The sequence below is a fragment of the Malus sylvestris genome, chromosome 15 (genome assembly GCF_916048215.2).
Source record: "Malus sylvestris chromosome 15, drMalSylv7.2, whole genome shotgun sequence".
Classification (NCBI taxonomy): Eukaryota; Viridiplantae; Streptophyta; class Magnoliopsida; order Rosales; family Rosaceae; genus Malus; species Malus sylvestris.
In genome coordinates, this window is record NC_062274.1 from 49,470,484 (window position 1) to 49,496,675 (window position 26,192).

A 26,192-nucleotide genomic window follows, 5' to 3' on the forward strand; every position below is an offset into this window, starting at 1 on the left:
TTGGTTTTTGCCATACTGATGCTTCGGATAACCTTTACTAAAGTGGTGTTTGTTTGCGACACACACCAGAGAACATGCATATAGTAGCGATTTACAACCAGGGTAGAATTGGCGGTAAAGGGTGGGTGAGAACAGGTTTCCAATAAAATTTTATTGGGACAATTTTTAATTTGTTAGAATAACAACAGTCCAATGATTTTGTTCTTGACTTGAATACAGCATAAAGATCCATTACAGGCTTTGCATGGTAGTTGTCAGTTCCTGTACGATCAAGACCATATCCATCAAAGGACTTGGTGAATAAATACATTGGTGCTTCCGACCAAGCTGTAAGTGGTGGTTTATGTCGATCTTGGTCCTCCCATGGAATCGAAAGTCCTGTTTGTGGATTGTTTCGATCATATTTGCATCGTCTTGATTGAGTTCTGAGTATATGCCATCTTTTCTAATTATAGGTTTTCCCATTGTCTACTTATCTAATGTAAAAGAGACTTTATTTTCATGTTAAGCGGTAGAAAGTTAGAAACAAATATGCATGCATGCATTCAGGATCAGTTCTCTCTCCTCCTTTGGCTCCTAGTTTCCTGCATCATTATATATCATAAGAAACATTGTTATCATACAAACAAAACCTAAAGCAAACAAAAACAAACCAAATAATTTCTTTCATTCCACTCACCAGCACCGCCTCCTCCTCGCGCTTTCTTCCCCGCCCCTTCACAGCAGCCAACGCCCTTTTTTGAAAAGAAAAAACATGGGAACAATTAGATAATGACTTCCAAGTCTACAAGTACATATATAGTAACTGCAAAAATAGACAACAAACCTATCCAACCCAGGAAGATCCTCCTTCAAACAACTTGCATCGACCAAGTCATCAAGCTTTTTTGCATAATCACGCCTGCAAAATAACAAGACGACCATAAATTCACCTTCGCATAAAACTACAGCAAAATGCATCCCATATTACTCTACGTGTCACAACGTCTACGTGATAAATAATTGCAAGATTCCTTACATGGCAAACACTTGGAAGATTTTCTCGTCGGGAATGACTTCATCACTGAAATAGTATGTTGCTTCGGCTACAACATCAGCACGAATGGATGGATTCTCAGGAAAGCCCTCGATCGACACCTTGAAGACTGCGACACGGCAACAGCAGAAACCCAGCTTGTCAAAGCCAGAGCACATGATGCACATAAGGTCTTCCTCGCCAAACTGGGTGATGAAAGAAGTGCAGTTGTTTATATGGGGACGGAATATCTTCCGGAGCCCATCCACCTCCTGAGAGTCGAAGGAAAGGCCACCGCAACCCGATCGATAACTACAGACACACCCTAGTTGGGGAAAAAGGAGAAAATCCTTATACTGTGCTAAACCTCCCCGGGCATACATTCCGCCCATGATGCCACAATCTTCGTGCCATTTTTCTGAACTAGTGTCAAACTGATAGCGTTTGGCCAGTCATCCGGTCTCGAACAATGAGATTCTTATCCCATGTGTAGCAGCAATCCATGAATACACCCTCAATCTTAACATCAACGATGAATGGAGGATTCGGTAGAACTTTCCAAAGAAGAAGGGAAGGATGGAAGACCTCAAACAGGGCGGGTGAGGTTTCTTGGACGTCCTTTCCTCTGTACTCTGTAGACAAGACATAAATCTTGTCGTCAATGGTGGCCACGAAGGGTTGGAGTTTCGGACCACACATGCGGGGAAGGTTAGACTTGCAGATGGAGTCTCCAGAACCATAGGATACAACATCGAGGTTGGCCCAATCGGGTGGAGCTTTATAAGCCTTCTTCGACGCTTCGAAATGAGGGCGGATATCATCCAAAGCCGGATGATTGTAGATATGTGGAGATTCCCACAGGGGTTTAGGAAAGGAAGGGGGTTGAAGACTAAATTGTCCTCCAACAATATAAGGCTTGGAGTCGACCATGACATATCTCATGCCCCATGGAAGAGAGCGTGGGTGGGTTGTGCTTGTGCGGCTGCCCTCGTTGTCGTTGTCATGGTCGGGATAAAATCCGTTGTGCAACAGTTTGAACTCGGGCTTTGGTGGCCTGCGAGACTTGTGCAGTTTAGACCACTCCATCAATTTGACAATATCCAAAGCCAATAGTTGCCTGCCCATTTGCATATGCAATATCCAACTCTTCCCATCCTCGGGCATTGTCATATTCAATAATTTAGCCTGTTTGAACAAAAACCGGCATCAATCAGACACTGACAGTTTGATTAGACTGACAGGTACATGCACCGAGTAATCAAAGTATTCCAGTTGCATAAGGAAAGGGAGATGGAAGCCGAAAGGTGAAGGGGGTTTGGGATTCAAGAACCTTTATGCGTTTAATCTTGCTTTACAAGCAAAGCAAGGATGGAGGTTAATACATAATCCTACTTCGCTTGTATCCCGAATTTTCAAAGCCAAGTACCACCCTTAAACGGAGTCCGGGTTTGGATCTGGGTTCCTACCAAATTATCAATTTATATTTGAGTGAAGAGTTGTATAATATTTGGTTTAAGGGGGGGTGTATTCAGTTGGGATTTTAATTCTTTTAATGAATTTAGGGGTATTCAATCAGGATTTTAAGGATTCTCTGAAATTCTAGGTGTATTCAATTAGAATTTTAAAATAGTTTATTAAAATCCTTAGAAATCCAGGTGTATTTAATTAAGATTTTAAAGAAGTTTATAACATTCCAGGTGTATTCAATTAGAAATTGATTTTAAAGAATTTGAGAAAGTTGAGGAATTAGAGGGAATTGGAGAGATTTCATAAGTGTATTTTAAGTATCCACAAATCTCACTTCTTCCCATGAAATTTCGAGAGAATTGAATCAAAATTTTATACGGAATCTCTACAAATCAATTAAACTCCATAAAAATTCATGGATTTATAAATCCATTAAAATCTCTCACATGCTCAATTGAATACACCCCTAAAACTGAAGTTATAGAAGAAACTGTTTGAAGATATAACCCAAAAACTCAAGTAATTCAAATCACAAAATTCCAAAAACTCTACCAGTACCCAAATTGCAGATACCCATGTAAGTGAAATAAAACAACCATGTCAAGCATCTCAGTAGAAAAATTTACCTGTATTTAGGAAGGAGGCAAGGATTTGAGCACGGGGAGGAGAAAGAGAAACAGAGAGAAACAGAGAGAAGAGAGAACGGCTGGTTGACAATTAGGGTTGGGGTAGACTTTGTATTTATACGGGTCGGTAAGAGAGAGAGCTGGAGGAGGCGATGCTTCCGTGCGAAAGAGAGTAATGTGCGGTGTGGGTCGACTAAGGGGAGGAGAGAGAGAGGCGGTGAGGGTTAACCGGTTAAGGGGAGAAAGAGAGAGAAAGTGGGGTGTGGGTAGGGTTGGCTTCGATTCAAAACGGTTCGGTTTTTTGTCAAAATCGAAATTGAACCAAAATTTTGGTTCGGTTTATTTTTTTTTTTTAATGATGTAAATGGAAGAAACCTACCTATCAACCTCCCAGTTCTCATATGTTCTCATATATCAGAGAATTGAGAGCCTTAAAATCTGGAATATATTCAAGTAATTCAACTACTTATGATCAAGCAAATCGATTTCAAATTTTCAAAACTTAAGCAAATACAGAAACATATATTCTTCAAGGAAATGTACATCGCCAAGATTCAAAATTCTAAAAATTTAAAATTTACAAAATCATGAAATAATTCAACAAATTAGTTGATCGATGCAGATCAAAACAAAAAAATGCAAATGGGTTCGTCTAAATGCCATAGTCGGACTCCAATATTGCATGCCCAGTGCCCACATTCAAATTCATAGTCAAGTCCACAATAGATTTAGAAAATTCCAAAACATATTCAGAGAAAAATACAAACTTTTTCACTTAAAATTACATAAATTTCAAATGGGTAACCATAAATTAAAAACCCATGAACTGACAAATAAATAAAACCCACAACCTTTGATGCAGTGATATTGCCATGATCGTCGCAAGCTCTTACAATTCCTATTTTCGTCGGGTCTTGTCAGGTCTCGAAAGGGGTGAGGGAAAATCATGGTTTGGAAGAAGGAACCCACGAGGAGGACAGGAGAAGACTGGAGAGAGAGTGATTTGGAGGAAGAGAGGAATGAGAGAGAGAGAGAGATAGACTGAGGAAACAAAGGCAGAGAGCAGCCGACGGAATAGAGAGAAGTGTTTGAGATCTGAAATGAAATGGGAGTGAGACGGCTAGGGTTTGTAAAGTTAAGAAATTTTATAAAGCATTAAGCATAAGAAACCTATAAATAAATTACTGGTACAATTATAAGAACACAAAGCGTACAGTCAAGTTGGTTTGTAGCAACTAACCCCAACATGCAAGGAAAGGGTTCAAACCCCGACGCCAACATGTTTTTTTTTAGTATTTATATATGATTTTTTTTCTATCCGGTTTGGTTTCTAGACCTCAAAAACCGAAACCGAACCAACCAGATTCAGTTTTATTCGGTATGGCAGTTTTGGTTTGGTTTTTTTCTGCCTCAGTTCAGTTTGGTTTTCGGTTTTTTGAACCCACCCCTAGGTGTGGGTGGGTTATGGGGAGAAATTTATATATACTAAAAGCCTGTAGATTATCACTGTTCATATTGTCAGATAGAGCACTGTTCATCAACAGTGAAAGAGCGAACTTGGCTTCACACCAAATACGCGTGAGCGTGAGCATTGAACAAAGTCAAGATGAGCCTAAACCCGCCCCTTGAACATCAGTCTTCGATAGGCTGAACTGTTCAAAACCCAGAATTTCGGCACTCGATCGCATTGATGGTCATAACTGAACCTCCATCTTCAAAAGGCTTAACACGCCAACACCCCAAAGCTTTGTTTTCGAAAGGTTGTCAAAACCCAAGAAACAAAGTAATGCAACTAGCTCTCCTCCGCAACGATCGGTTTTGGAAAGATTTGAAGAAACCAAGAAGCCTTCTAGAAAGAGGAAGACAACGCCAAAGAAGGAAAAACTCATCAATCTAGCAAGGATGAAATGCCAAGAAACCTTGGAAGTTAACACAAAATGACCACTGAAGGTAAAGAGGCGCACCATCATCCATAATGGCCAATCTTCACACCAACAAGCCCAACAGGACAACACCGAAGAGGAAGTCCAAGACGTCTTCCACATCACAATCCAAGAAGATAAAGAAAAAGAAGTCCCCGAGGAAAACGTCACTGCTGCACCACCAGAGCTTGAGGATGAGGGGCAAGCCATGGTTGATCATCTCAAGGATCTCAACTTAGGCATAAGCGAGGAACCAAAGCCTATCTTTGTAAGTGCATTACTAAGTACGGACGAGATTGATGAGTATTACCAACTGTTCTTGGAGTACAAAGACGTATTTGCTTGGACCTACAAAGAAATGCATGAACTTGACCCTACCATCATTGTGCATCGTCTTCCAGTCAAGGCTGGAACACGACCAGTAAAGCGAACTCAAAGACAATATCAATCTGAACTCATCCCACGAATTGAGGTCAAGATTGACAGGCTAATCGAAGCAGGCTTCATTCGAGATGTACAATACCCTAAGTGGATCTCCAACATCGTCATTGTCCTTAAGAAATCTAGACAAATATGTGTTTGCGTAGACTTCCAAGATTTCAATGATGTTTGTCCAAATGATGACTTTCCCTTGCCAATCATCGAAATAATGGTGGATGCGACCATTGGCCACGAGGCATTATCATTCATGGATGGCTCATTTGGGTACAATAAAATCCACATGGCTCTTGAAGATGAGGAACTAACAGCCTTTCGCACTCTAAAAGGTATTTACTACTACAAGGTAATGCCCTTTGGCTTAAAGAACGCTGAAGCCACATATCAACGCGCCATGAAGAAGATCTTCAATGACATGCTACATAAAAATGTAGAGTGTTACGTACATGACGTAGTTATCAAGACTAAGAAAATATCCGATCACTTGAAGGATTTACGAATGGTGTTCGACAAACTATGACACTACAACCTCAAAATGAACCCATTGAAATGTGCATTTAGCGTCACCTCTGGGAAGTTCCTCAGCTTCATTGTCAAGCACTATGGCATTGAAGTAAACCAATCAAAGATTAAGGCCATTAAAAGCATGCCCGAGCCAAGGAATCTATATGAGCTGAAAACTCTACAAAGACGGCTTGCCTTCATCAAATGCTTCATCTTCAACCTCGCTGGACGCTGTCAACCCTTTAGTCGACTCTTGAAGAAGGATGTTCCATTCATATGGGCTGACGCTTTCTACAATGCCTTCAAAAGCATAAAAAGGTACATGCCAAGCCCACTTGTCTTAAGAGTTCCCATGCTTGGAAAGCCGCTTATCCTATACATTGTTGCACAATAAGGATCCATTGGAGCATTTTTAGCACAAGAAAATGATGACCAAAAGGAAAAAGCACTCTACTACCTAATTAGAACCATCACTGATGTCAAGCTCAACTACACACCAATCAAGAAAATATGCATTGCCTTAGTCTTTGCCATCCAAAAGCTTAGACACTACATGCATACTTACACCATCCACTTGGTTGCCAAAGCTAACCTGGTCAAATACATCATGTCCAAGCCAATTTTGACATGGCGACTATCCAAATGGGCATTGCTTCTCAATCAATACGAGATCATCTACGTTCCAGCTAAAGTCATCAAGGGACAAGCGCTAGTAGACTTCCTTGCCAATCATTCGAAAATCTCAGACGACTTGCCTAGCGAGGAGGTGTTTTACATCGACATCTTCCTGACATAGACAATGTTCTTCAACAGATCCACACGAGCAGACGGAGCGGGGGCAGGAGTAGTATATATTGTTAGAAATGTGCCCTAAAACCAATCATATAATGATACTTTATGGACATTTAACATGTTAAACTAATCTAGTTTAATATAAAGGGCAAAGATTATTGTTTTAAGCCGTCTCATATAAATGTTATATGCTTAAACGATAAGTCCAAGGAATATGCAATTGGGAGAATGTGATTTAAAGAAGTTAGATTCATACGACCATTCTCTTTCGTATACATATCCTAAACGTTCCTGATCATAGGATTGCCAATTGGGCATTGACAGTCCGTTAAGATCAGTACATGTTATGTCTTCTCTTAGGGAGAGTGACTGGTCTTGAGTCATTGGTGTGACTGACACTAAGACAAGCATGTAGGTGCTCAATAGAGAATGAGTCCACTGAACACGATTAACAATGAGTTCTCATACTCATGTCACATGAGAACTCATGGTTGGGACAATGCAAAGTAGTCATTTCACCTGAGACATCATAGTTGTCTTGTGGTTAGGTCTTTGATCTTTGACTATGTCAAAGTCACTCCATTAGAGGGTGTCCACAACATAGTTGGGGTTAAGCCATTTAGCCATGGAGGCAAGTGAATGCGCAACAAGGGATCTCTAACCTTCAAACCGTTTAAGGGAAAATACTCTATGATATGATTAAGAATCTCTAGCCAGAGTATGAATGAGATTTAGGAAGTCGTTCCAAATCACATTCAAGGTAATCATATAAGTAAGAGAATCATATTGGATAGTAGACATGAATAAACTATCAAACCAAACAATGTGGTTAAGAGTATTGTATTAGAGAAATACCATATTGCATTGTAATCATAAACTAAATAGGTTCTTCACCTCTTCTGATTAGCTTGGGTAACCTTGACATACTGCTAGGTGTCACTCATGATTTGTGGAAGCCCTGAACGTGTATCACTAAAGGGTGAATTGAAAGTAAGTTTCAATTCACAATCAATTTGAAGAGTTCTAATCGCCTACTGCCTCGCTAAAAGGAACCTAATAGATCGTACACCGAGTAAGGTAGAGATTGAAGAAACAACGGAGATGATTAAGGATAATTAAATGGTTTAATTATTTATGGCTAAGATTAATTAATATGTTAATTAATCAAACGAATATGTTCGTTATAGACCTTGGGTTAGTTTTGGGCCGCAATGCCCAATGGGATTTGAATATCAAGCCCATTAACTCAAGTTGTATGACAAATTGAAAATACAAAGGGCTTGAAAGCCCAATGAACCCTTAATGGCCGGCTATATAGAGAGGGGTAGTGAACTTGGCTTAATTGCAAGTTTGCCACTCCATTGTGAGGTGGTATAAAGGTAACCTTATAGCCATTTCATCCTTAGGGTTTTCTTTTGAAGAAAAGATGAGAACACAAGCTCCCTTTTCTCTCTAAGAACCCGGCCACCCTAGGAAGGTTTTACTAGCATCTAAATCTTCCTAGGTCACTCATCTCCTCATCACTGCTTTCCTTGGTGTGTAGAATCCATTTCACCATCCTCCTCCAAGAAATCCATGGAGCAAAGAAGTAAGGAATGAAGGCCCTATCATAAAGGGCAACTTTGTTTGCTATAACTTTCCAACAACCTTGGTGGCTCCAGTGCTGCTAGGAATGATGTTGAAGGAAAAGACACGTCTACCTCTTCGGTCATTTTGTCGTTGATAAACTTGGCAAATGGAGCAAGGCAATTGGTAGTGCAACCAGCATTGGAAAGAATGTTGTTGTTTGGCTTGTATTCCTTTTTGTTGATAAACATGGAAACATCCTTGCTAGTTGCAGAGATGATAAACTGGCAAAATACCCGAAGTCGGGCAAACTGGAAAAGAAGGATAAAAGATAAACAAACTTGGACAACTATTCTTTTTTTTTTTTTTTGTCTTTTTCTTGTTGCCTTTTTTCATATAATATAATATAATAATATATATAGCCCTTTTCGGGTAAAGTGAAAGACAAGACAGGGAGAAAGAGAAAGGAAGGAAAAGAAATAAAAAATAAAAAATAAAGGAAGGAGGGAGAGACCCACCTTCGGGCAAAAGAAAACAGAAGAGATGAGAAAAAGAAAAGAGAGAGACAGAGAGAAATAATAAACTAAAAACAAGAAAGAAAGAGAAGTACCTTTCAGCCAAAAAAGGGACAGAAGGGATAAGAAAAAAAGAAAAGGGAAAAGGACAAGACAAAGAGAAAGAGAAAGAAATAAGAAAAAGAAAGAAAGAGAGATCATCTTTCGAGCAAAAAGGGGAACAGAAGAGACCCTTTAGTCATCTGTGCTTTTTTATTGATGCCACTTCCTTTAGCCGCCCTTTAACATCACCAGTAGATACATCTTCTCCCTTATATGTCCCAATGTTTTCATCTGTTGCTATACTTCCACCATTTATGCCATCAAGCTAGTCTTAGGATTCTGTTGGCTCATTCGATGATTTTTCTTTCTTTTTCTTCCTTTTTGAATTTTTACTCTCTCCAGTGGCATCCTTCTTCTTGTCTACATCGCCATTTTGATTATCTACTTTCTTCTCTTGGGCAACACCACTGGAATCATCTTGGCCACTAGTCTTGGTTTTGGTAGGGTATCCCAGCTCAGCAAGAACTGCTTCAAGTTCTTCAAGCCCCTTTTTAGAAAGCTGCCTTTATGTATCCTTGGAGGCTGGAGAAGGTTCAGGGAGTTTACTGTGAGAATTGGTATGGGCCATTCAGAGATGGGGATCAGTTAAGTGAATGTGCTATTCGTGATTCTGCCTTTTGCTTCTACGGCTGTATTGGAAGCTTCAGAAGTCCTCAGAACTTGGCGAGGTCCCAGTGCAGTTGCCAGTTTCTGTGGTACTCAAATTAATGTTCTTTAAGAACTTTTTAGACAACAGCGAGTAGAGCTCCGTAAAAAATGAAAGTGGTATCGTATTGTTTCCCAAGCAATTGTGGTGTTCAGTGAAGGAAATTAAAGATGGTGATACATACAACGAGGTAGGATGGCTGTTAGATCATGGACGTGCCATTACATTAAGATGCACCTTCTCAAGCATAGCAACGCCAAAGGAAATCCCGGTAGCAAACGAAACTAAAAAACAAACGATAGCCTCAGAGCAGATGGCACTAGATGTGTGAAATTGTAACAACCCGTCCCGGGATTTACTGTACGGAAAAGATATTTTCGTATTTTCACCAAGTTTGGGAATTTATTTTCCTCTTAAAATTTTTTTTTGGGTCTTAAATGGTGAGCCAGGGACCCACCCTGATTTCTGTCCCCTGCATCCCATCTCTCTCTTCTCTCTTTTCCCGTATCTCTCTCCATTTTCTCTGCAACTCTCTCCCTTTCACCTGTGTTCTCCTTCCTTGCACACCCTCATCTCCCTCATCATCAACACCACCAGCTTTCCCTCTCTTTCTCTCCCGCTGCTGCAAGTCACGACATAAACCTAAGGAAGAGCTCCAGCGAGTCTCCGTCACACTCGACAGGGGTAGGTCTTGAAAAAACACTCCAAATACTTCTCTTTTCATCCTTATAGTTCTTTTTTGACCCCCGTGGTTATGTTTTTGGACGTCAAACCATGAAGAAACACGTCGGGGAGACTTCCTGGATTTCGAGGCCATTTCCGACCAAACCACGGCGAATTGGCAGGCGTGCAAGGTATCAATCTCTTCGTCTCTTTGAGTACTACAACTTTCCTTTTTGTTTCACTCAATTGCGTTGAGTATTGAAGAAGTTATACTCATTTGAATCTTACCCAATTTCCGGCGACCTCCGAGGCTTTCGAGGCATTTTCCGGCCAAACCAAGGCGAGTTAGACATTGTACAAGGTACCATTCTCTTCGTCTCTTCGAGGGCTAGAACTTTCATTTTTGAATCATTTGATTTCGTTGAGTCGTGATAAAGTTATGGCCGTTTAAAGGTTGTGCATTTTCCAACCAAATTTTCGGCCTTCTTCTTCGGCAAAACCAGGCCTTTCAGGTCATTAGAACCGCCTCGGGCCTTAGCCGTTTTGGGCCAGCCCAGTACCCTAGCTGCATGATTTTTATTTTTAGTTTAGGTTTTAAAAACCCAAAAGAACACGGGTCTTATACTGAAGGGCTTTGGGCCCGTAATCAAAACCCAGTCCATTCTTTTAATTGTTTTAAAGGCTTTATAGTCTTGGGCCTTTATTATTTATTTGAGGATTGAAGCCTAGCCCTTTTTGGCCTTAAGGCCTTCGGGCCATTAGTGTGTGAGTGTGTGTTGTGGGGGTATGTGGGCGTGCAGCCCGTGTGTGTGTGTGTGCATGTGTGTGTATATGCATGCATATGCATGCCGTGTGTGTGTGTGTGTAGTTGTGGTGCGTGTGTGTGTTTAGACTTAGGCCCAAACCCCATTTCTTCACCCTAAACCCTTTTAACCTAAAAACTTTAGAATTCCAAAAAACCAATAGATCCTAATCCTATTTAACCTAAACCTAAACTTTAATCTGGATTTCAAGCCTTAAACCCATTAGACCTAATTTGACCGTTGACCCCCGGTCGACGTTGACTTTAAGGTTGACTTTACGGGTTTTCGTCCAAGACCCTTCTTAGGGTAATTCGACGTTTTGAATCCGTGTCCGTTTTCCCAAATTCAATCGTTTAAGTAGAGTTTGACTAAATGTGCTATTTATGTGCTTAGGGGCAATTATCGTGACGTTTTCGTTTTCGCTAGTGGCGCAGCTTTTGGCAACTAAGTACTGTGAGTGGACCCCTTCTAAAATTACATGATTTTATACTTTAATTGCATAAATGATTAGCATGCCTACGAGTTTATGATTTGAGTTATGTGAAGCCTGTTGATTTAATATGTTGATTATCGTCTCGTGTTTTGGTGAGGAATTAATTGTTAGCCTATTTTGAGCTATATTTTGATATATGGTATTTTCTATAAAAATCATGAACTAGTAGACTATCTGATGGATGACGATAGGATGCTAGAACATGTTTTTGAAACCCCTCTTTATAGTATAAACGATTATCAGTATTTATACTATGAAGTGGTTATTTATGAGAGGTGTAACTATTTGTGTGTACCTAGTGGACACCATGCCGCCTGGGGCGAGGATCTAGTGTTGGCATTTAGGCCGGGAGAAATAATCCCTAGCGAAAGGCTGAGGGACACGGTGACAAGCATTGGGCCGGAAGGGAGTTATCTCTGGCTACGGGTACAGAGACTTAGGTGTAGGCATTGGGCCGGAAGTTATATTTATTCGGTGATCTTTCTAGCAGCACACCGCGCTTACGAGACGATGCACGCGATGAATTATATGATGTTTTTCCACGATATGACTTTTGAGATATTTTTGGCATGCTAGGATTTTTATTAAATCCATCACTTATTATGTTAGTAGTTTCTTTATATATATAAACTGTGGGGGTTAGTATGTAGATAACTGTTTTATTATTATTATATATATGAATTTGGTCCACTCACCCTTGTTTTGCGCCCCCATTCAGGACTTAGAATCAAGGCACTTAATCCCGGCGTCAAGGCACTTCCGCAACAGCATTTTCGGATCCTCTCGATGTATGACCCACTTCCTTATTCATTTAATTTAATTTTAATTCTTTTTAGTGATTAGGTTTAGTTTATACTCTGAGCACGTTCCTAAAATTATTAATTCATTGTATTTTTAAATTCATAACTCTTATTTACTTCGTATTCTTAGCTTTTATATCAATTAATGGCTTTCGTCACCCTCGGGTGTCAGCCAGCACATGTCTATCCTGGTATTCAGGGAATACTAGGGTTGGGACGTGTCAGAAATTATTCTGGATGTATCATGCCCTTCTCAGTATCTTTTTCAGTCACTCTCTTAGATGTTTTCGTCCATTCCTTTGTGGTTGTAATTTTGGCTTCCACTAAGCAAATGCAAACAAAGCCCCGTTGGCCATTCGAGCGAACTGCACACTTTCTTTAGCCAGTGGCGAATGCTCAAAGTGGTTGAGGATGATGGTTAAAGGGAAACGGCTGGCTCCGAATCTGCAGCTGCTATGTTGGCTGTCTGTTGAGAGGTAACGACGGGCATCTGCTATGTTGTTGGTTGAATGCTACAAGTTATAGCCAATGGAGCTAATGGGATAACAGAGGCAGAACGCAGTGGAGATCGTGGGGTGGTTCGGGGCTGTGGGACGAAGCACCTCAACTCCTCAGTCATTTTCATCGCTGACAAAGTCGCTGTCTTTACCAATGACCTTGCCGATATCTACGTGCAAGCTTAAGCTCTCTTTCACGGCTACCATTATCGACGTGCCCACCACCTCCTCAATGCCTCCCAGGTCGTTTTCTGTATCTTTTGATTTTGTAACCTCGCTACCAAGTGCTTGGATGAGTTGATATGTTGTGACAGCTCTCTTTTTGGGACAAGTATCTCGGCCATAGATACATTGTTATTTGGAACAAACACAACCTTCGATTAACTATTGACATCAAGATCATTGTTGACCACAACACCGACATCGTTTCCTACTCCGGAGAGTAGTGGTCGAAAACATGTTGAGAAAAATCATGAACATATGGATTGTTCATGATCTAACTCCATATAAGGGTCTCACTGGGCATGCCAAAATGTCTGCTCCCTAAATTCGCCATGGGCCTTTCGGGCATGTCGAGAATTTACTCAAACATGAAATTGGTGGGTGTGAGCGTGCCACTACTAGATGCCGCTAGTAGACGGGATCTGAATGATTGAGGTTGCGTCTGAATTCGACTTCAAACTAAGAGATCGTGCCATTAAGTGGGAGTGGCTCAAATCAAGGTTCTTTCTTTGCCTTAAAGATAAGGACTTTACTTATATGGAGAAATGTAACAACAATTAAATCACAAGATTGGTAAAAGTGTGAATGACAAAGGAAAATAAATGACTAGTATTGTAGATTGCTTGTAATTTAAATGACTAAAAAGGAGTTGTACATAAACTACAAATGAGATCGATACTACTAGTGAGCAGCAGAGCTAATAAACAAGGAAAACAATGGATGCTTGGCTTAAGCTAAATGTCTAAAAGGAAGCTGATGAGCTGATTTGAGTAGAATTGATTGATTGGTTGTTTGAGTGTCCACAATTCTGGTGCCTCTACTCCTTTATATAGCAATCTGAAAGAACCCTTTTGCTAAGAACCTTGAACTTGCCCAAATGCATTCAGTTTGCCAGCTTGCATGTGGAATAATATTATAAAGGCCAACTTGCATTCCCAACTAGGGGTGGGCAAACGGGTAGAGGAACTGCAGGTCGGGGCGGGTACGGGCCGGGTCCTATTTTTTTTAGGAACAAACGGGGCGGGCCAGGTCGGGCCTTTGTTTTTTACGGGGCGGGCCGGTTCTTAAACCTTAGAAAAATGGGGCCCCGGACCGACCCGTTTCTAATTATAATCAACGGTCGAGATTGAATGATAACCTATCATGCAATCTGAACCGATAATTTCTAACTGGGGCTCCAGAATCAGTTTCAGATTTTCAGTCCATTTCTCACAGTCTCAAAATCCCACCTCTCTACCATCCCTCGAACCCCTACTCTGACGACATTCCAGAGAACTCCCATCACCGCCGCCGCGACCAACACAACGGCACCACCACCACCCATCCAGCCATCCTCCGACCTCGACGACATCCGTTACTTCGCCGGCTACCGTAAGTCTACTTCTCCGATTTTTATTTTTGTTGATGTGGAGGATTTGATGAATGCATGAATAATGGGATTTGATTAGAGCCTAAATCTTTACGTGGGAGTAATTTGATGAATGCATGAACATTTGAGTGAAGGAGTTATGGATCTGTTTGGATAATTTTTATGTATGGCTTTTCCCTGGAATTAAGGCAAGATCTATGATGATTTCTCAAGTCCGATGAAACTCTTGTTGTTTCTCGTTCTCTCTGTTTTCGGTTTTATTTGTCGTCCTTAGAACATTTAGGTGAAAGACTTGAGAAGCTTCAAATAATCAATGTGTTTTAGCGCTGAGTACCATTTCTGTGTTTCGTAAGACTGGAGGTCATTAGATTATCTTCAATGTCAGTAATATGATATTTGAAAACGTAATAGATTGTCCCTCCCTGCGCTCTGATCACTCTTCGCAAGAGAAGGCTTCTTTGTGATGGTTGTATATATGTAAATTATGCTTATTCTAGTTTTCAGATTTGACTATGCGTGTGTATGACGCTTGCTGTTTTCCTGTGCACAACACTTATATCAGGATCGCTTTTGTGTATTACATATGCAAATTCTGTTTTGTGGTCCTTAAATGAGGTTGTGCTTTTCACTTTTCAGTCAATGAGGAAGTTTCAGTAGTGTCGGCCATTCTGTTATAAATATAATAAGTAGGTTGGACCAGATTTTAGAACCTCAATAGGGTAAGCTTAATTTGTATATGAATATTGCAGAGGGAAAAGGAAGGATAAGTTGTGGGTTTGGTATGCCATGGTCGGTTTATATAGAGGTCCTGATGTGGTTGGAATTGAACAGGTGTATTACTTAATCATGCAGTAACTTTTCAACTTGCTCCATTTCCTTTTTTGTTTTGTGGAAATAGAAAGCAAGTTGCTTTCCTTGTCTGCAAACAAGTAGCTCACGATTACCTGCCTACTTCAATACCATTATCGAATAATTCCAGATGTTTATGAGTTTATTTTTTATTTGTTTCATTGAATTTTGGGTACGATTGTTGGAAAATAAGTTTTTGAAGAGAGTGTTGGAAAATAATTAAATTAGGACACTGTTTTTTTTCCCTAAGTTAGGAAGTTGGTTTGTTTTTACGTTAGGGCTTTTTTGATATTTTATGTACATGTGTTTAAGAGGTTGCAGTCTGTTGTATACTTGCTCCTTAACTGTATTTAAGCTTGCCTCAATTGTATCACTTTTTTTTTTCAAGGCACGAGTGCTCCTTAACAGCTCGGTACAAAGATATCATATCTCAAGTGCTGGACACATATCCGCTGGTGATTCGTCACATATCCGCTGGTGATTCGTCATAAAGATATCATATCTGTGATTTTTTCCATACTGGAATCTGTGTAAAGTCTATAAACTGGAATGTGCAGTTTTTCATCTTCATTCCGCTTTTCAAACTGCAATCTGTGCTACTGCAGTTTTTTTTTTGCACAGATTATGTGCAGCAAACATGAAAATAACTATCTCAAGAAAATAATAGTAGTCAAGTAATAAAATTGAAAAGAAGCAAAGCATCAAACTTATTAGTAATCATTCTTACAGCATGTACATAATCAAATATTTCTGCTACTGTAAACTCTGTTATACCATTCATAGTGTACGTTTTCCCATTGCTTGTTTGACCATATGCAGTTTTTTCATCTTCATTGTGCTTTTCAAACTGCAATATGTGCTACTGCAGTTTTTTTTTTTTTTTGCACAGATTCTGTGCAGCAAACATTTTTAAACAGCAAAAAAAAAAAAAAGGACTCGTGTACCCGGACCGAACCGGCCCGTTTCAAGCGGGCCGGGTAAGGTCCGGTTCCTATTTTCAGAATTGTAATGCCCGGCCCGGCCCGGCCCGTCTCCTTTAATTTAGGGTCCGGTCTGGTCCCTTCAAAAATGGGCTCGGCCCGGCCTGTGCGCAGGCCTATTCCCAACACATGTTTCTAGCACATGTCTCCACCACTTGCAATAAACTAATAATTAAAAGAAGCAAGGTGGCTTGTTTCCTCCATATGTCCACTTTCATGTATGCATATTATCTTCCAATCCAAAAGCAAGCATTTGTTTTGATTAAACAAAGCTCTTGGCAAACCTCCACCACTCAAACAAAAGGGAAAAACAATATTATAATGTCAAACTACCTCACTTGCAACCAAATATCCTTCCAAGTTAGTCTTCTTGCACAACAATCCTCCAAATACCATATTTAGACCAAATGGCCCAAATGAGTAAAAATGGGTACATTTTAGGTGCAAACAGTTTCCTCATATAATAGGGAATCAGCTCCTCATTCTATTTGAATCCTAGAACAACATGGATTGATAATCCGTACTCATTAAGACTTTCTATCAAACTTGAGACGAATAATCGATTCTCCAGACTCATACTCATGCTCATATTCTTATTTTTCCAAGTTCCAAGGAATTCAAGGAAGTTATGAAATGACACTTTTATAACAATTGCAGGTCTTACAAGTTAACCACAAATGATTGGTACAAGGTTAAGGCTCATATTCATGCCCTTGGCAAGTGTATGCTTCTAATGACAAACACTTCTAATGACCGATCTGATAGGGAATCTTCTTTATATGTTAAAACATTTGTTCCAAATCATACTAGTAGAAAAGATGAAAACAATACAAGTAGTGTGACCAGTAGTTAGTTGGCTGAGAGATGAGCTTATGATTGGAGATTAATCCTAAAATGGATGTTAAGACAATGAAAGTTACAGTGAGGGATAATCCGTTATAATCCCTTTCCAAATGAGAGGATTGTGAGGGATAAGTTCGTTTCGTTCCAATGCCCTTCTAATCAAGGCATTCTCTCTCACAACAAAGACATAGTCCTAGTGTCATCACTGGTCTAATAGATGTTTTATGTCTGAAAAAGTGCATCACCCATTCTAATCCTTTGAAGATGAAAAATCATTGACCTCTAAGACGGGCAAGCTTGGATCAATAGCTGCAACAACTTGAGATTAAAAGGCACAAATAGGATCAATTGGTTGTACTTTAGATAGGGATAAGAATTGAGTTTCTTCTTTCGCAAATGTTACTTATTTACCTTTTGACAACAGTTCATTCCCGCTGTTATACGGTACAACACTGAACCGAGAGTACAACTTTTCCGGCCTCCTAGTCCGGAACCCTCCCAAACATTGGACACTACATGATGCAGCACGAGCTACCAAGGAATACAAACGTAAACCCTCAAAGGACAAAATTTTCCGGAATCTACTGGAGTTCTGAGAAAACCGAAAGGTTTATTTTATAATAATTGAATGATGATTACATAGCAATTGTAAGTCCGTAAGGCTTAAATAGACATAACTCGACCCTTGGGAAGCTCAAGGGTTTCTTAGGGAAAGTAAAAGAAGATCGGGCGATAAACGAAAGGTTCGATTTTTTATTACAAACTTTAAAATGCGGTTTTGGAAGTCTAAACGACCTCGAAATGGCAAAAATAAATCATACGTCACGGCAAAATAGCGTGTTTCAACCGGGATATCACGCTCTTTCTGAAAAATATCATGAGCCCAAAATGGAGCTCGGACGCCAAATTTATAAATTCCTGCTGCATACTTTTTTATCCTTCAGTCCATTTCATCTTCAATCCACTCGATCATCTGTTCTACATCGCTATAATACTATATAATGCAATAAAATACAACGCCGTGCAATACAATATAGTTGAAAAACAATCTATCTAAAATAGTAGACTCAATCGGATGAATCAGAGGAGCCCGTGTTCAAGCTTCCATGTGTTGCGGTAAACTAAAGTAGTGGCTTCAAGAAATGGATAATCAATGTAACCAACGACGGGATCAGATATGTAGAATGTCTCTCTGTTGTACTTATTTAGAGGAGCATTAAGCTCAAATCTCTTTGGCAAATCCGGATTCGCCAAGAAAATACGGCCATACGCAATAAGATCTGCACGGCCCTCAGCCACAGCATCGTTCCCATCTTCCTTCTCATAACCACCAGCAGCAATGAAGGTACCATTAAAAGCCTTTCTCATGGGTACAAGACTCTGGGGGAAGTCACTCTTTTCTGCAGCTGTCTGCATCCTCGGCTCAACCATATGGCAATACAGGATCCCATATTTGTTCAATGAATTGGCCAGATAAAGGCCCAATGCTTCCGGACCTGAATCCCCTGATTCCGAATAGTTGGCAAATGGAGATAATCTAATTCCAACTTTATCCCCTCCTATCTCGTTAACAACAGCTTCAACGACTTCCAGAGCAAATCGACAACGATTCTCCATAGATCCGCCATATTGGTCTGTTCGGTCATTCACTTCATCTTTCAGAAACTGATCAATAAGGTATCCATGGGCCCCATGAATTTCCACTCCATCAAAGCCTGTATATCAGACAAACAATTTCAGTGCACCAAATATTATTTGAAATCTAGCATGAACTATTGTCACACATCTAGATCTAGTCAAACTGGAAATTAAATTATGCCTTTAATTACATTCGGATTCTGGAAGAGATGGTTCGTTTGCATATGTTGAAAGCAATTTTGAGTTCTCGCAAATTTTATTTCGCACTTAAGCAAAGACAAATTACCCGCTTCCATAGCATTTCTTGATGCAAGTCTGAAATCATTGACTATTTGTGGGATTTCATCTGTCCTTAATCGCCTTGGAGGAGTATATTCAATAATATCAATGCCACTAGATGGTAGTTGGGGGCTTAGTGGCTTGTCAGTAGAAGAGATTGGAGCTTGCCCATTCGGCTGAGATCATGTAAGAAAATATAGATAGAATCACAATGTGAAAGATTTCTATTACAGGAATATTAAGGCAGCGTTCTAATGCTTCAATGGGTTAACTTTTCACTTATGATCTGAACGCTTTCAACGACAAAGTGAAGTCATATAAGTGTATGTTAGAAACGCACTGGTATTTGAAACCCTTCCAACATGCCAAATCTGACAGAAGAAGATGCCTCCTTTAGCATGAACAGCATCAACAATGAGTTTCCATGCTTCAACTTGCTCCTTTGTCCATATACCGGGAGTGTCTGGGTACCTTCTTGTATTAAAGAAACAAAATGTTATCAAACTTTGAAATGAAGGAAGTATACAATTAAATGTATGTTTTCCATTTAAAATTTAACATAAAAGAAACTTGAAAAATGCTAATGTTTGTGAAGTTACCCTTGAGCGGTGTCAGAAATTCCAGTGGCTTCAGATATGAGAAGACCCCCGTTAGATGTTCTCTGAGAGTAATATAAGATGGCATGCGGCTGAGGAACATTTCTGTAGGATCTTTGTCTAGTCAATGGTGCTAAGACAACTCTGCAGAAGGCAAGGAAGAAGTATATTATCAGAATGCACCTATACTGCATAGCCTATGACAAGTTTGACAGGAAGTATTTGTTGGAATTTATTAAGTTTATTTAGGATGTTAATTAGAGATTTGGTTTGATTTTGTAGTAGGGTATTTTTGGCATTTACGCATTAGGGTTTCTTAGGTTTATTGCTCTATAAATAGAGCTTGTAATTTAGTTTGAAAATTAAAATTATTCACAATGTAGTCTCTTAGGGTTTTGTAGCCGTTTAGGCATTCTCGGTTGTTTAATAATATTTCTATTATTTTGTTAGTCTCGTTCATTGCGCACTCTGATATTCAACTTGGTATCAGAACGAGTTCGATCCTTAGGGTTCAATCCGTTCTCGTTGGTATCAATTTGTTTGTATCAGTTTTGTTTCCGTCATCTTCCGCTGTTTGTGTTTTCGTTTTAGATTTGTTATTTGGTATTGATTGTTTGCACAGAAGAAAAAAAAAAGAAAACAGAAAGATTCTGTTTGTTTGCATGAAAGAAGAAGGAAAGAATAATGGGAAGGAAGGTAGAAAAAAAAAAGCAAATAGAGAAGGAAAAAGAAAAACAATTGTTTGCTGTTAGTTTAAGGTCCACACGGGCAACAAGAAAAAAATGGTTAAGTTTGTTTTTAGGTTCACACGAGTTGTTGGCCTATACGGGATTGTTTTGTGACCGTCATTCGAGTACTTGGAATTGTGACCACTCGAGTGATAGTTGTGTTTGTTCGTTCGTTACTACAATTGAGATATGGAAATCTCGTCCGTTTAGTGATGGGTTCTTTCCATACTCTCAACACTAGATAGTCAAGAATCAAGAACCAGTTTGTCAGTTTGCCATCAAGAATCAAGAATCAAGTCAAGTCAAGTTTGCATACCTGCCTGTCTGTCTGTCTGTCCGCGTTGCGGAGCCTGTCTGTTTGTCTATCCGCCTAACGGAGCCTATCCACATCTGCTTGTTGGCAACCTCATGACGTGTACCGCCATGAGTTTGACGGGTGGTGTTGGAATTTATTAAGTTTATTTAGGATGTTAATTAGAGATTTGGTTTGATTTTGTAGTAGGGTATTTTTGGCATTAACGCATTAGGGTTTCTTAGGTTTATTGCTCTATAAATAGAGCTTGTAATTTAGTTTGAAAATTAAAATTATTCATAATGTAGTCTCTTAGGGTTTTGTAGCCGTTTAGGCATTCTCGGTTGTTTAATAATATTTCTATTATTTTGTTAGTCTTGTTCATTGCGCACTCTGATATTCAACTGTATTATCAGATCTTGCTAAACAACAAGATTTAAGTAATACGACGAAATATCCAGAAAGGAGACATACTTTTCCTAGTTTATTTGGTTTCAACATCTCGGGCTTACAGCGGATTTCAGTAACACCTGTCCTAGTTACAACGTAAATATACAATGAGCGTATTCTGCACGAGCTCCTAGGAATTCGACATTCAAACAATCTTGAACACAAAGCAAGTAATTCATAGCGGTCGACATCAATACAAACCAACACAAAAGTTGCAGCAGAAACTCGCAAACGAAACCCTGGTTATCCAACCAATCAACTAAACCAATTCCTTGCTTTACAAGTAACGTGAACAAGCAAATGTTACATAATAAACCATCCAATGAAAGTTGCTGCTTTTATTTCTGAAAATTCAGGATTCTTGCATAGGCAAAAAAACATTTGTCAATCACAAAAACTGCCCAGTAACCTGCAAGTTGCCCAAAAAATAAGCAGTAATTTCATTTTTCTTGTAAGAAAACCGGGATTTTCTGCAACCCTGTTTCCAAATGAACAAAACCCAACAGCCCAAATCTCAACTACTCCAGCAGAATAAGTCAACAAAATCAATGCAGAATGTAGAAGAATATAAACTGTAGAAAAGGTTGAGCCCGTGAGTTAAGTTACCTATGAGAAAGATTGAAGTTTCCAAGTTTGTAAGGAGCAAGGAGAGGGCTTGTGGGACCATCTACTTGAGCTTGATTAGTGGTAGCCATTTCAATTCAACTGGTTTCAGAGCTCGATCCTTATTTTTCACTTGATTTGGTTTGATATGCTCTCATATTGGGGTATTTATACCGTTCGGGGAGAGGAGGAAGAGGACTATAAAACAACACTAGCACTAGCTGGGGAGGCAGAGGCAGTGGTAGGCCCGGCGGCTCCTTTTGAAATGTTTGATGACGTTTGTAATTACGTAATCGTGTTTTTTTTCTTTTTCTTTTCTAGCATAGGAAGTATGGTATTGGTATCTGATTGGACTATCTCCAAAGAAAATATTAAATTTTAGGCATAAAATTTCAATTTAAAAGTTTATGTGGCACTTTAATCTTTTTTGAAATTTTGTTATTCACCGATGTGTCAAATTTAAACTATTATTTATCACATTAATTTACTTCTAATAATTGTAGTAAGTTTTTTAAAACAGAAAATAATAATAAAAATGAGAAAAAGAATTTAGTAATCATTTAAAATAGATTTGAAGTTGTTGTTAGATTTGATAGCTACCACCTTTGTTGTCAATCCATATCATGTCATATAGGAATTGACTGTTATTGCTAATATGGACATTTTCATATCTCTGATATCACATGAAAGGGTAGCACATTTTTAGCATTCTGATCAAATAATCTATCAAAGCAGAGCCGATGGCCCAAAAATATATCCTCAAATTAAGAGGGTTAAAATTTGTGCTCACTTTGCACTTGACAAATCCCAAAATAGAAAATTTCTTCCAACTGAAAGGAGATGTCAAATGTGATGTGGAATGCCATGTGGGATAGAAAAACAACACAATTTCTTCCAACCGAAATGTTATTAGTTGACATGGATTGACTGCATTGCCTTTGACTGTCTTTTTTGGTAGCATAAGGCTTGAGTGTCAAATGCTTTTATTTTTATTTTTTTTTAACAAACGATATTATCTACACTAAAGGGGAGATGGTAAGCTTATCCTTATAATGGGGTAGCATTAATATGGTTCAAATTCGTCTTTAGCAAGAATCGAACCTAAGATCTCTCACTTACAAGTAAAGAAGAATACTACTAGACCGTAGTACTAAGTGTCGCTTTTAATTTTATTTTTTTTAATGCATGAATACCATTGCCAACCAATAAGATGGAAAAGAAAAAAAAATCATTTTTAATAGTTAATGCAGTGCCACTTAATACAAGGATCTAGTGGTATTTCTCTTCATTTGTAAGTGAGAAGTCTTAAGTTTGATTCTTACCAAAGGCGAAGTTGAACCATATTATTGCTAGCCCATTATAAGGCTTAAGCCCACTTCCCCACCTCCGTAGTGTAGATAATATCGTTTATTAAAAAAAAAAAGAAAAACACAACCAGTCCAGTGTATTAAGAGTGCTGATAAACTTACTTCATTGTCTTATCTCTTAATCATTTTTTAATAATCTAATCTCTTGTAAATACATCTAAGGACCAAGCAAAAATTAAAAAAAGAAAATAGGACTCTCTTCTTTGTTCACCATCTTTCTGCAACTACCTAAATCCCTTCAAATAAATTATTTTTTTGTGTTCCACAAAAAAAAAAAAATCTTTTTTTGTTCCCCTAGCTTAATTATGTATAATAGTTGTTCAAAACACTTTAATAATATAATAATTATTTAAAATTTTGAAAAATAAAATTTTTACCAGAATTAAAATCTGGAAGGGGAGGCTTTGAAATTCACGGTGGGTGGAGTCTCGCCTGGACTTATCAACACTCTAATATTTATTTTTCTGAAAAAATAAAAAATAATTAAGATATATACACTAGAGGTTATTTTAAGAATATTAGTGGATGAAATTATAATGTGGGTAGAAAAATAAGACTTAGGGTGGGTCTCGCAACACTCTATATTAATAAAGTAAATATTTAACATATTCATTGTAAAGAAAAAAAATTTAACATCTCTATTTGTTAGCCACGTCAACCAGTAAATTTAATTTTGACAATAATTATATTACACGTTCATTGAAGATGCTGTTATCAAATCATCATACAGTGCGCTAGTAGAGAATAGATGGCTGCCAATGTGGTCGGCACCAACGACGAACGACCATTTGACAATAATTTGGATGCATTACTTTTATCCAAATAATTGCATCCATGCTTTTTGGTTCAATTACATTCTTTTTCCGTTTCTTCCTTTCATTTGATTCATCATGCTCAACGGGATCGTCGTTTATTACCAAGGGCCAGCATCACTTTTGGTAGGATTTTCATTTGTAACTCGCTTCACCTTGTTACTCTTTATCAATTATTCCAATTAACGAGGTAGATGATACTTTATTGCAGTGACGGAAAATAATTATGCTTATGTACTTTTGTGCAGTTTCGATCCTCACAGATTCGCTTCCTCCTAAACCCAAAACCACTTAGACTTTCTTAACTTTTGGAATCTACTACATATGTTACCTTTCATTTTTTTGCCATAAAAACATGTTGCCACTCACGTGGAGGGATATTTTTCGTCAATCCACTTCCTAAAGCTCACTGCAATCAATTTGCACAAATTCAAAATGCATTTTTTTTAGCAGCGTTGGAATTAGGTCATGAAGAGACGGGTTTGATTTTGACAAGGGTTGTTGAAGAATTGAGATGAAAAATGATTGCTGGCATCTACATTTATTGTTTGGTAGATGGTGGCTGCATGTGTTTTTTCTGGGTTTTTGGTTCTTTATTACTTAGACTTACTAAAAATTCAAATTATTTATTGTTTTGTTGTAGGCATAATTTACTGAACAATTATGGAGGCTAGAAAGAGAGAGAATGTGAGGCATAGAGAGAGAAGAGAGAGATGTGTAATTGTGAGATGGAGAGAATGTTCTATTCCACCCCATTGTGCATTTATTTATAGTAATAGGGAAGGTTAATTCCTTACCATTTTAGGATTACAACTCTAATAGGATATTAATTACAAAAGGGAATATTCAAAGACATCCCTAGATACACTATGATTTATACAATTACATTCCTAATCTAATAGGACTGCAACACTCCCTCTTGAGTGTGTAAATATTCAACTAAATAGCGCATCAGGTCTTCAACGATGAAGTAAGTACAGTTGATGAAGTCGTCAGCACAATAAGCGAATGCGAATCTCATATCAATGAAAGAATGCATAAAAAGTAAAACTCACAAAACCTCGCTATGGTAAAACCTAAGGTGGGAGAAAAACCCATAGACTAAGGAGAAAAGTGAAAAGTTGCATTAAGTCAAAACTATACGTCTTCTGGACGCAAGTAGAAGAGCTCACAAGGGTATGATCAACCCAAGATGGGTGCCTCGTCAAAACCTAGTTCGGTAGCAAAAACCCAATAGGAAAAATGCTCCTAATTGTAGGGGAAAAAGGTACATTTGTGAAATCCCGTTCTCGAATTTCACTGTCATAATCTACGTATTTGTACTATTGAGATTTTATATTATTTCTCGAGAATTTATTTTAAATTGTTTAGATTTAAATTTTAATTAAACTAGTTACGAAGAGTGAAGTTTGGAAAATAATTATTTAAAATTCGTTGACCTTTTGAGGTCACAAGTAACGTTTTCGAATAGGTCTCGAAGCCACGAGCGCATAGGCCGTTTGCGAGTCCGAGTTACAACAGTATAGTTACAGACGTTTGAAGTTGTGAGCAATAGATTGTGGGAATTATTTAATTCCCACATGTGGGTTAAATGTTAAGTGAGTTCAATAAAAGAGGGAGATACCAATTAGAGAGGGGGGAGGTTTCTTAAAATAAAAAAAATAAAAAAAATAAAAAAACGGAATGATTGATTTCAGCCCCTTTTTGGGCGATTTCGACCCATTAACCTGCCATCTTGACCCACTCATATCTCCTTCATCCGAGCTTCATTTTGGATGATCTTGGTGTTCATGGAAAGCTCTTGGTGAGCCCTACATCTCTGTATTTTTAGATTTCCCATTTTCTTATCCATTTTTCCAGTTCGAGGTAGCAAAGTTCTGTGGGTTTCCGGCGGTTTTATCGTTTTTTCCGGTGAATCCGGCAATCATTTCCTTCGAGTGAGGTATGAAACTTCATCTACTCTGCATAATCTTCAAGTTGGTATGCTTGGTTTGTACTTTCGTATTCGTTTTAGAGTTGGGTGTTTAGAACCCTAAAAACCCGGTTTTCTCCGGTGAATTTGGACGGCTTCCGGTTATAATTGGTCGTCGGCTTATTTGTGAAAAGTGTTTTCCTTGTTGAGCTCTAGCTACCACGTAAATATGAGCTCATCTAGTTAATGTTGAAAATTTGGGTTTTCAAACCCTTCACCATGGCTAGCATCGTGTGTGGCAGTGCGTGGGATCATCTATGAGTGTTGTCTAAGTACCAAATACCTTCTAGTGACCCTATGAACCTATTTCTAGCTCAGTTTCCCGAAATTCAATTGTTTGGTG

The 26,192-nt window shown here is 38.7% G+C and overlaps 1 long non-coding RNA gene and 3 pseudogenes across 1 annotated transcript; 1 reads left to right on the forward strand and 3 right to left on the reverse strand.

Moving 5' to 3' along the window:
- Nucleotides 1-21,850, reverse strand: part of LOC126603196 (putative 12-oxophytodienoate reductase 11) — a 60,860-nt pseudogene extending 39,010 nt beyond the window's left edge.
- On the reverse strand, nucleotides 135-3,482 carry LOC126603195 (uncharacterized; annotated as a pseudogene).
- On the forward strand, nucleotides 14,160-16,101 carry LOC126603200 (uncharacterized). The gene is made up of 2 exons (XR_007616193.1): nucleotides 14,160-14,442; nucleotides 15,678-16,101. It is a non-coding gene; the product is annotated as an uncharacterized LOC126603200 (long non-coding RNA).
- LOC126605627 (putative 12-oxophytodienoate reductase 11) lies at nucleotides 18,087-19,819 on the reverse strand (annotated as a pseudogene).
- Nucleotides 21,851-26,192: the final 4,342 nt, after the last annotated feature.